The following is an 11717-nucleotide window of genomic DNA, read 5'->3' as shown; positions in this document are numbered from 1 at the left end:
ACTCTAATAGGAAAACTCCAAATAAGAGCTAATGTAATATCTGTGTGCGGAGTTTAAAAAGGAACAAATTATCTTAAGATGACTTTTTAAAGACTGTGGCCCCAGATGGTGACGGCAGGCCTTCTGCAGTCGAGTGTATGTGCTGCTGTAATCTTGCTTGAGGCTCATAAATCTTGCATTATTTGGATTAAGTGTAGACACTCCAAAATGAATTTAGAGGCAAATGTGAATGTGTTTCTGGGCACAGGCTGGGTGGAGAGAATGCTGTGATCATGTCTCAAAAAATCCTAATCATCTGGTCTTCTAATGAATGGATTAGTTCCTCCATTCTGCCAGTAGGACTGGAGCATCTGAAAACTTTGAAGTGCGGGAGGCAACAGCAAAGAAAACAAGAAAGTGTGCATGTGAGGCTGGCTTGATGCTTGGTGATTAAGAGATGAGGACCCCGCGGGTCAGCTCCCCATAGGTACAAACAGATGTTTGCACTGTTTCACAGCTGCTAAATATGATATAAATCCAAAGAATTTTTCTTGTTTTTATAAAGGAAAAAAATACCCAGACAGCAAATTTTTGGTCATTCAGATACTCTTACCAAATGACATCTGGTTTCTGTACTGCTTATTTAAGCAATCCTTAAAAAAAATGTTTGCCAAGGGGAGTAACTCTAAACTTTCAGTCCTTCGCCGTACATAACAGTACAGTTTAAATTACAGTGTAGCATGCAGAGTTTATTATAAGCAATGCCGTTTTTTATTTCTTAACCAGCAAGTTTTACTTTTAAGAAAATGGGTTAGATATTATGTAATTAGTTAAGGGAAATCTATGATGAAGTTACATTTAGAATATCTGGGATTCCGATCCTAATGATGGCAAAGAAAATGAATTAATTGCTTCCATATGTTAAGAATGGTGGTGAGCAAGTTCAACTGTACAGTTCGCCTAAAATAAAATGTCAGCAGTGCAACAAGACAGCATTTTGACTTGCATCAAGGTGAGAGAACATGAAAGACAGAAAGGAAGCAGCGACAGGTTGAAGGTCAAGATGGAAATGAATCTTAATAAAAGACTTGCACAAATCTTTAGAGAGGAACCAGAGTTTTACCCTCTCTACAGCCAGCACGCCGTGAGTTTATACGCAGAAATTAGTTCGTTAATTACGCTCAAGGGCAAGTCTGTTTATGTTGATCCTTCCCCTCGAAGATGTCTATTTTGAAGGGTCTAATGTCCGAGGTTACAGGCTTGGTTTCTGAATTTTATTGACCTCAATCTTTGTGATCTATGGTTTGTTGGAGCTTTTATTCGGTGCATCTCCCAGAGCCTAGCCCCGAAACAGAAAATGTGATAATTCCATAACAAATTTGGCAATTAGCAGCATTCTTCTTTCTGGGTTTCACATCATTATTTGGCTGATACTGTACTTCCAGTGTGATATTAATAAAGGGTAAGTAAGTGTGACAAGCCCGGCTTTGTTGGAGACTCCGCACCCTAAGGTTTGCTAGGTTCTAGAGTATTCAAGAACTGGTCTGACGGGACTTGCTCAGAGGAAAGATAATATATTGCACAGAACTTTCTTTGTCTCCTTTTAAAATCGATTTGTTTTTTGGGTTCTAGGTTCTTGCCATTACGTGATAGCGGATCTACCAGAGAGGAATTTTGCAGGAGGATAATAATTTCCCCTATTGTGTTTTGCTTTGTGAAGTTTAGATATGAGTGTAGACTCTGCGTACATAATGATCTTAGGTTTCCGCATCAGGTCTAATTCCCCGGTTCATTTACTCCTTCTTTTTCAGCCTCTAGCAGGAATTCTCCTTCCTCCAGGTTCCGTGATGAGGTTCACCCTATCTCTAGCATCCATCACGCCTGTGTTTACTAACCTCGAGAGCCTCTCATGTCATACTTTCTCATATATCCCATCTGCGTATGAACACCCCAGGTGGGAGCTCATGAAGAGTTTTCATGAAATCACGGCTGAGGAGTCCTGTCCTCAGACTGACGTACACGGCTCCCTTCCCCACCCCGGTGCCCCCAGTGACAAGTTCTCCTTATCACTCACAGCTTCCTGTTGATGCCAGTGAGACGAAATTTGCCAAGGAAATATGAAGCTCTTCATTCCCTGAGAACCAGGATATTTAAGTTGTGTAAATCCCTGAACCCTAAAATGGATTTAATCAGCCCAATTCACATCATGAATATCATGTTGCAAGGACACACATGTGCTGTGGGAGATTTCATTTTAACTTTCAAATTTGCAAAATTATGCCCTGTGGGCCATCAGTTTTTCTTGGACACTCCAGGGACTTCATGCCAAGAGGAATTCTTGAGGGACTTCATGCCAAGAGGAATTCTTACTCACACTGAGAAAGTCCATGCTCTTTATTGAGAAGGAAGCAGTTTTCTCTCTGTTATCAAAGATACCATCTTTGGGGCGCCTGGGTGGCACAGCGGTTAAGCGTCTGCCTTCGGCTCAGGGCGTGATCCCGGCGTTCTGGGATCGAGCCCCACATCAGGCTCCTCCGCTATGAGCCTGCTTCTTCCTCTCCCACTCCCCCTGCTTGTGTTCCCTCTCTCGCTGGCTGTCTCTATCTCTGTCGAATAAATAAATAAAATCTTTAAAAAAAAAAAAAGATACCATCTTTGACCTTCTATTGGAAACTCTGAGCTGGTCTTCCTGCCCCCATTTTCCCCAGACTATTCCAAAGAGTGGCCAGCTGATCTTTTGCAAGCTTGACTTCTATTTCTTCTCTTTTCTCCCTCCAGTTCCTCCTGTCCCAACCTCCCTCGGTTCCCTCCTTCTGTTGCTTCCCTCCTCCCTCCCTCCTCTTTCCCTTTCTTCATTTCTCCCACTCCCTCCCCCCTTCCAAATAGCCAGTTAATATATAGCCATTCCCTGTTGAATCTCATCTGAATATGGGAGAATAACTGATGTTAGAAGTTTTTAAAAAATTAATCTTTTTATTTTGACATAATTGTATATTCATATGCACTTGTAAGAAATGATACCCAGAGATCCCCTGTACACTTTATCCAGTTTCTCCAATGGAAATATCTCATATAATATCACAACCAGGATTTTGACATTAATACATTCAAGATACAAAATATTTCCATCACCATACGAATCCTGTGTTTTGCCTTTTTATAGGTATAAACCACTATCCTACCACTTCAACTCTGTCCTTACCTACTGGCAACATTAATTGAGTTTAATAATTTTGTCCTTTTGGGAAAGTTGTATAAACAGAGTCACACACTATTTAACTCTTGGGATTAACACTCAGCACAATTCTCCGGACATTGATCCAAGTCCTCTCATGTCCTAATAGTCTGCTCCTTTTTATGGCTGACTGATATTCCATGGCACGGATATACCATAGTTTGTCTAAACCTTCACCCAGAGAAGGCTATCTGGGCTGTTTTCGGGTTTTGGCTATTGTGACTAAAGCTGCTATGAATAGTCATGCATAGGTTTGTGCGTGAACATAGGTTTTCATTTTTCTGGGATAAATGCCTAGGAATACAATTGCCAGGTCATATGGTGGCTGTATGTTTAGTCTTTGAAGAAACTGCCAATCTCCTTTCCAGACTGGTTGTACCCTCATCCATTCCCGTCAGCAAAACCGCATAGGTACGCAGTTTGTCTCCATTTCGTGTTGCCACTGTCTCTTATGTGGCCGTTCTGATAGATGTGTAGTGAGAACCTCATTGTGGTTTTAACGCGCAGCCCCCAATGGCTAATGAAGTTGCACGTCTTTCTTCTGCTTGTCTGCCATCTGCATCTTCTCTTCAATGCAATGACGGTGGATGTTTTTTGCCCATTTTGTCATTGGATTTATTTTAGCTGTTGAGTGTTCAGAGTTCTTTACATTTTCTAGACACTAACCCTTTGTTGGGTTCACAACTATTTTTTTCCCAGATTATAGCTTGACTTTTCATTCTCTTAACAGGGGGTCAAGCAGAGCAAGTTATTCCTCTTGATAAGGTTCAACTGACCCAGTTTTCCTTTCATAGCTTACGCTTTTAGTGTAAAGCTTGAGAACTCTTCGCTTAGCCCTACGTTCGGAAGATGTTTTCTCTACATTTTTTCCTAAAAGTTTTAAAGTTTATAAAGTTATAATTTATATAGTTTAAGTTATCTATGTATAACTTGAGATGTGTATGTTGTCACCCTGTGTATACAACTTATCACCACTGTCTATGGCTGTCGACATTTTACAAGTCTGAATGAAGTGTAGAAACATCGCCTTCCTTTACATTGCTCCCCTACCCTATTGATGATGCAACTGCCTTCCAGAGTGCCTCTTTATTAATTTAAAACCACTTCCGCCAGTGTTATAATTTTTGCTCTCATCATCAAACATAATTTAGAAAACTCAAGAGGAAAAGATGTCTATTCCATTTATCAATATTTTTGCTTACTGTGTTCCAAGGTTCCTATTTTTATCATTTTCTTCCTGCTGAGAGAACTTTCTTCAGTCATTGGCTTAGGTTAGGTGTGCTAGCAGCAGAATCTCTTCGTTTTCTTTCATCGGAGAATGTCTCGATGTCTGACACAATAACGATTCTTTATACAAACCACTGGGCCTTATCAGTGGGACAAAATGGGTTGTTTCAAGTCTCAGTGACCAAAGAAGCTACTTGCCTACTTGCTTGTGGTGGGTAAGCGGTAATAATCTGTGTTGCTCGGATTATGTAACTGGGGAAAACAGAGACTGGTACAACTCAGCAGCTTCATGTGGATTCATACTTGTGTGACTGCTCAAGAATGGGTTTTATTTCAATTACTAAATATAGAGGATGATGACAGAGGGTGGTCTCCTGGGAATGGAACCCTGAGCCCCACCATTCCTCGTGAGCTATTTGAGGCTACGCCTTTTCAGTTGATTAGAGTGGATTGCAAATTAAAGGCCTTTCTGAACCATCATGGATTTTTATCCTTTTCTTGTAAAACCAGATATTTCTTTCCTATAGATATTAAAGTATATTTACCCATCATTCTGATAATTGAATTTCTGGAAATATGAACTTTCAAATGCAACTGAAAGATAATCAAAAGGAATGGGCAGTGGTACCAGAAATGCTCTGAAGCATTTTCTAACTCACATTTAGAAAACTCACTTTGTAGCAGGCATGGTGCTGGGTGTTTTACGTACACATCTCATTTGATTCTCAAAAAAAGGCTCCTGAAGGTCACACGGTTATTAAGAGATGGACTCTGGCTTTGAATCCAGATCTGTGTGACTCTGAAGCACACGCATGGTTTCCTTCCACACTCTCTAATCACCCTCCAGTGTTTTGCCCATTTGCCTATCGAAGGTTATCTTCATGCCCCGTTTCTTGGTGACTGCCCAGCTTCCGTGGCTTTTGTTGCTACTGCTGGAGTGGGGATCCCCATCCTAGGGCCCAGTTCTAGACCTATTCAAGATGCCTGTGCATGTACAAATGGCCACTGGACTCGCTATGTCCCGAATCAAGCTCCGTGATTTCCACCGGTGAAAAAGTGATCTCTCCTCCTGACCTTCTTCTTGCTAGCAGAAGTACCTCTATCCCTTCCATCATCAACCACATCCCTCCTCCCTGTCTAGCTCTCTGTTCCCTTCTGCCTGGTCTCATTTTCCCAGATGCTGCCATCCGTGGTGCGCTAGAGCCCCTAACAGTCCACGCCCATCACCCCTGCTCTCTTCTCTGCATGTCTCTCGGAGATGGGGCTGGAGGCCTCCTGAAGTGTGGGACAGTCCACGCCCATCACCCCTGCTCTCTTCTCTGCATGTCTCTCGGAGATGGGGCTGGAGGCCTCCTGAAGTGTGGGACAGTCCACGCCCATCACCCCTGCTCTCTTCTCTGCATGTCTCTCGGAGATGGGGCTGGAGGCCTCCTGAAGTGTGGGGCAGTCCACGCCCATCACCCCTGCTCTCTTCTCTGCATGTCTCTCGGAGATGGGGCTGGAGGCCTCCTGAAGTGTGGGGCAGTCCACGCCCATCACCCCTGCTCTCTTCTCTGCATGTCTCTCGGAGATGGGGCTGGAGGCCTCCTGAAGTGTGGGACAGTCCACGCCCATCACCCCTGCTCTCTTCTCTGCATGTCTCTCGGAGATGGGGCTGGAGGCCTCCTGAAGTGTGGGACAGTCCACGCCCATCACCCCTGCTCTCTTCTCTGCATGTCTCTCGGAGATGGGGCTGGAGGCCTCCTGAAGTGTGGGACAGTCCACGCCCATCACCCCTGCTCTCTTCTCTGCATGTCTCTCGGAGATGGGGCTGGAGGCCTCCTGAAGTGTGGGACAGTCCACGCCCATCACCCCTGCTCTCTTCTCTGCATGTCTCTCGGAGATGGGGCTGGAGGCCTCCTGAAGTGTGGGACAGTCCACGCCCATCACCCCTGCTCTCTTCTCTGCATGTCTCTCGGAGATGGGGCTGGAGGCCTCCTGAAGTGTGGGACAGTCCACGCCCATCACCCCTGCTCTCTTCTCTGCATGTCTCTCGGAGATGGGGCTGGAGGCCTCCTGAAGTGTGGGACAGTCCACGCCCATCACCCCTGCTCTCTTCTCTGCATGTCTCTCGGAGATGGGGCTGGAGGCCTCCTGAAGTGTGGGACAGTCCACGCCCATCACCCCTGCTCTCTTCTCTGCATGTCTCTCGGAGATGGGGCTGGAGGCCTCCTGAAGTGTGGGACAGTCCACGCCCATCACCCCTGCTCTCTTCTCTGCATGTCTCTCGGAGATGGGGCTGGAGGCCTCCTGAAGTGTGGGACAGTCCACGCCCATCACCCCTGCTCTCTTCTCTGCATGTCTCTCGGAGATGGGGCTGGAGGCCTCCTGAAGTGTGGGACAGTCCACGCCCATCACCCCTGCTCTCTTCTCTGCATGTCTCTCGGAGATGGGGCTGGAGGCCTCCTGAAGTGTGGGACAGTCCACGCCCATCACCCCTGCTCTCTTCTCTGCATGTCTCTCGGAGATGGGGCTGGAGGCCTCCTGAAGTGTGGGACAGTCCACGCCCATCACCCCTGCTCTCTTCTCTGCATGTCTCTCGGAGATGGGGCTGGAGGCCTCCTGAAGTGTGGGACAGTCCACGCCCATCACCCCTGCTCTCTTCTCTGCATGTCTCTCGGAGATGGGGCTGGAGGCCTCCTGAAGTGTGGGACAGTCCACGCCCATCACCCCTGCTCTCTTCTCTGCATGTCTCTCGGAGATGGGGCTGGAGGCCTCCTGAAGTGTGGGACAGTCCACGCCCATCACCCCTGCTCTCTTCTCTGCATGTCTCTCGGAGATGGGGCTGGAGGCCTCCTGAAGTGTGGGACAGTCCACGCCCATCACCCCTGCTCTCTTCTCTGCATGTCTCTCGGAGATGGGGCTGGAGGCCTCCTGAAGTGTGGGACAGTCCACGCCCATCACCCCTGCTCTCTTCTCTGCATGTCTCTCGGAGATGGGGCTGGAGGCCTCCTGAAGTGTGGGACAGTCCACGCCCATCACCCCTGCTCTCTTCTCTGCATGTCTCTCGGAGATGGGGCTGGAGGCCTCCTGAAGTGTGGGACAGTCCACGCCCATCACCCCTGCTCTCTTCTCTGCATGTCTCTCGGAGATGGGGCTGGAGGCCTCCTGAAGTGTGGGACAGTCCACGCCCATCACCCCTGCTCTCTTCTCTGCATGTCTCTCGGAGATGGGGCTGGAGGCCTCCTGAAGTGTGGGACAGTCCACGCCCATCACCCCTGCTCTCTTCTCTGCATGTCTCTCGGAGATGGGGCTGGAGGCCTCCTGAAGTGTGGGACAGTCCACGCCCATCACCCCTGCTCTCTTCTCTGCATGTCTCTCGGAGATGGGGCTGGAGGCCTCCTGAAGTGTGGGACAGTCCACGCCCATCACCCCTGCTCTCTTCTCTGCATGTCTCTCGGAGATGGGGCTGGAGGCCTCCTGAAGTGTGGGACAGTCCACGCCCATCACCCCTGCTCTCTTCTCTGCATGTCTCTCGGAGATGGGGCTGGAGGCCTCCTGAAGTGTGGGACAGTCCACGCCCATCACCCCTGCTCTCTTCTCTGCATGTCTCTCGGAGATGGGGCTGGAGGCCTCCTGAAGTGTGGGACAGTCCACGCCCATCACCCCTGCTCTCTTCTCTGCATGTCTCTCGGAGATGGGGCTGGAGGCCTCCTGAGGTGTGGGACAGTCCACGCCCATCACCCCTGCTCTCTTCTCTGCATGTCTCTCGGAGATGGGGCTGGAGGCCTCCTGAAGTGTGGGACAGTCCACGCCCATCACCCCTGCTCTCTTCTCTGCATGTCTCTCGGAGATGGGGCTGGAGGCCTCCTGAAGTGTGGGACAGTCCACGCCCATCACCCCTGCTCTCTTCTCTGCATGTCTCTCGGAGATGGGGCTGGAGGCCTCCTGAAGTGTGGGACAGTCCACGCCCATCACCCCTGCTCTCTTCTCTGCATGTCTCTCGGAGATGGGGCTGGAGGCCTCCTGAAGTGTGGGACAGTCCACGCCCATCACCCCTGCTCTCTTCTCTGCATGTCTCTCGGAGATGGGGCTGGAGGCCTCCTGAAGTGTGGGACAGTCCACGCCCATCACCCCTGCTCTCTTCTCTGCATGTCTCTCGGAGATGGGGCTGGAGGCCTCCTGAAGTGTGGGACAGTCCACGCCCATCACCCCTGCTCTCTTCTCTGCATGTCTCTCGGAGATGGGGCTGGAGGCCTCCTGAAGTGTGGGACAGTCCACGCCCATCACCCCTGCTCTCTTCTCTGCATGTCTCTCGGAGATGGGGCTGGAGGCCTCCTGAAGTGTGGGACAGTCCACGCCCATCACCCCTGCTCTCTTCTCTGCATGTCTCTCGGAGATGGGGCTGGAGGCCTCCTGAAGTGTGGGACAGTCCACGCCCATCACCCCTGCTCTCTTCTCTGCATGTCTCTCGGAGATGGGGCTGGAGGCCTCCTGAAGTGTGGGACAGTCCACGCCCATCACCCCTGCTCTCTTCTCTGCATGTCTCTCGGAGATGGGGCTGGAGGCCTCCTGAAGTGTGGGACAGTCCACGCCCATCACCCCTGCTCTCTTCTCTGCATGTCTCTCGGAGATGGGGCTGGAGGCCTCCTGAAGTGTGGGACAGTCCACGCCCATCACCCCTGCTCTCTTCTCTGCATGTCTCTCGGAGATGGGGCTGGAGGCCTCCTGAAGTGTGGGACAGTCCACGCCCATCACCCCTGCTCTCTTCTCTGCATGTCTCTCGGAGATGGGGCTGGAGGCCTCCTGAAGTGTGGGACAGTCCACGCCCATCACCCCTGCTCTCTTCTCTGCATGTCTCTCGGAGATGGGGCTGGAGGCCTCCTGAAGTGTGGGACAGTCCACGCCCATCACCCCTGCTCTCTTCTCTGCATGTCTCTCGGAGATGGGGCTGGAGGCCTCCTGAAGTGTGGGACAGTCCACGCCCATCACCCCTGCTCTCTTCTCTGCATGTCTCTCGGAGATGGGGCTGGAGGCCTCCTGAAGTGTGGGACAGTCCACGCCCATCACCCCTGCTCTCTTCTCTGCATGTCTCTCGGAGATGGGGCTGGAGGCCTCCTGAAGTGTGGGACAGTCCACGCCCATCACCCCTGCTCTCTTCTCTGCATGTCTCTCGGAGATGGGGCTGGAGGCCTCCTGAAGTGTGGGACAGTCCACGCCCATCACCCCTGCTCTCTTCTCTGCATGTCTCTCGGAGATGGGGCTGGAGGCCTCCTGAAGTGTGGGACAGTCCACGCCCATCACCCCTGCTCTCTTCTCTGCATGTCTCTCGGAGATGGGGCTGGAGGCCTCCTGAAGTGTGGGACAGTCCACGCCCATCACCCCTGCTCTCTTCTCTGCATGTCTCTCGGAGATGGGGCTGGAGGCCTCCTGAAGTGTGGGACAGTCCACGCCCATCACCCCTGCTCTCTTCTCTGCATGTCTCTCGGAGATGGGGCTGGAGGCCTCCTGAAGTGTGGGACAGTCCACGCCCATCACCCCTGCTCTCTTCTCTGCATGTCTCTCGGAGATGGGGCTGGAGGCCTCCTGAAGTGTGGGACAGTCCACGCCCATCACCCCTGCTCTCTTCTCTGCATGTCTCTCGGAGATGGGGCTGGAGGCCTCCTGAAGTGTGGGACAGTCCACGCCCATCACCCCTGCTCTCTTCTCTGCATGTCTCTCGGAGATGGGGCTGGAGGCCTCCTGAAGTGTGGGACAGTCCACGCCCATCACCCCTGCTCTCTTCTCTGCATGTCTCTCGGAGATGGGGCTGGAGGCCTCCTGAAGTGTGGGACAGTCCACGCCCATCACCCCTGCTCTCTTCTCTGCATGTCTCTCGGAGATGGGGCTGGAGGCCTCCTGAAGTGTGGGACAGTCCACGCCCATCACCCCTGCTCTCTTCTCTGCATGTCTCTCGGAGATGGGGCTGGAGGCCTCCTGAAGTGTGGGACAGTCCACGCCCATCACCCCTGCTCTCTTCTCTGCATGTCTCTCGGAGATGGGGCTGGAGGCCTCCTGAAGTGTGGGACAGTCCACGCCCATCACCCCTGCTCTCTTCTCTGCATGTCTCTCGGAGATGGGGCTGGAGGCCTCCTGAAGTGTGGGACAGTCCACGCCCATCACCCCTGCTCTCTTCTCTGCATGTCTCTCGGAGATGGGGCTGGAGGCCTCCTGAAGTGTGGGACAGTCCACGCCCATCACCCCTGCTCTCTTCTCTGCATGTCTCTCGGAGATGGGGCTGGAGGCCTCCTGAAGTGTGGGACAGTCCACGCCCATCACCCCTGCTCTCTTCTCTGCATGTCTCTCGGAGATGGGGCTGGAGGCCTCCTGAAGTGTGGGACAGTCCACGCCCATCACCCCTGCTCTCTTCTCTGCATGTCTCTCGGAGATGGGGCTGGAGGCCTCCTGAAGTGTGGGACAGTCCACGCCCATCACCCCTGCTCTCTTCTCTGCATGTCTCTCGGAGATGGGGCTGGAGGCCTCCTGAAGTGTGGGACAGTCCACGCCCATCACCCCTGCTCTCTTCTCTGCATGTCTCTCGGAGATGGGGCTGGAGGCCTCCTGAAGTGTGGGACAGTCCACGCCCATCACCCCTGCTCTCTTCTCTGCATGTCTCTCGGAGATGGGGCTGGAGGCCTCCTGAAGTGTGGGACAGTCCACGCCCATCACCCCTGCTCTCTTCTCTGCATGTCTCTCGGAGATGGGGCTGGAGGCCTCCTGAAGTGTGGGACAGTCCACGCCCATCACCCCTGCTCTCTTCTCTGCATGTCTCTCGGAGATGGGGCTGGAGGCCTCCTGAAGTGTGGGACAGTCCACGCCCATCACCCCTGCTCTCTTCTCTGCATGTCTCTCGGAGATGGGGCTGGAGGCCTCCTGAAGTGTGGGACAGTCCACGCCCATCACCCCTGCTCTCTTCTCTGCATGTCTCTCGGAGATGGGGCTGGAGGCCTCCTGAAGTGTGGGACAGTCCACGCCCATCACCCCTGCTCTCTTCTCTGCATGTCTCTCGGAGATGGGGCTGGAGGCCTCCTGAAGTGTGGGACAGTCCACGCCCATCACCCCTGCTCTCTTCTCTGCATGTCTCTCGGAGATGGGGCTGGAGGCCTCCTGAAGTGTGGGACAGTCCACGCCCATCACCCCTGCTCTCTTCTCTGCATGTCTCTCGGAGATGGGGCTGGAGGCCTCCTGAAGTGTGGGACAGTCCACGCCCATCACCCCTGCTCTCTTCTCTGCATGTCTCTCGGAGATGGGGCTGGAG

The sequence above is a fragment of the Ursus arctos genome, unplaced genomic scaffold (assembly GCF_023065955.2).
Source record: "Ursus arctos isolate Adak ecotype North America unplaced genomic scaffold, UrsArc2.0 scaffold_25, whole genome shotgun sequence".
In the NCBI taxonomy this organism is placed as follows: domain Eukaryota; kingdom Metazoa; phylum Chordata; class Mammalia; order Carnivora; family Ursidae; genus Ursus; species Ursus arctos.
This window is presented reverse-complemented; position numbering follows the sequence as displayed.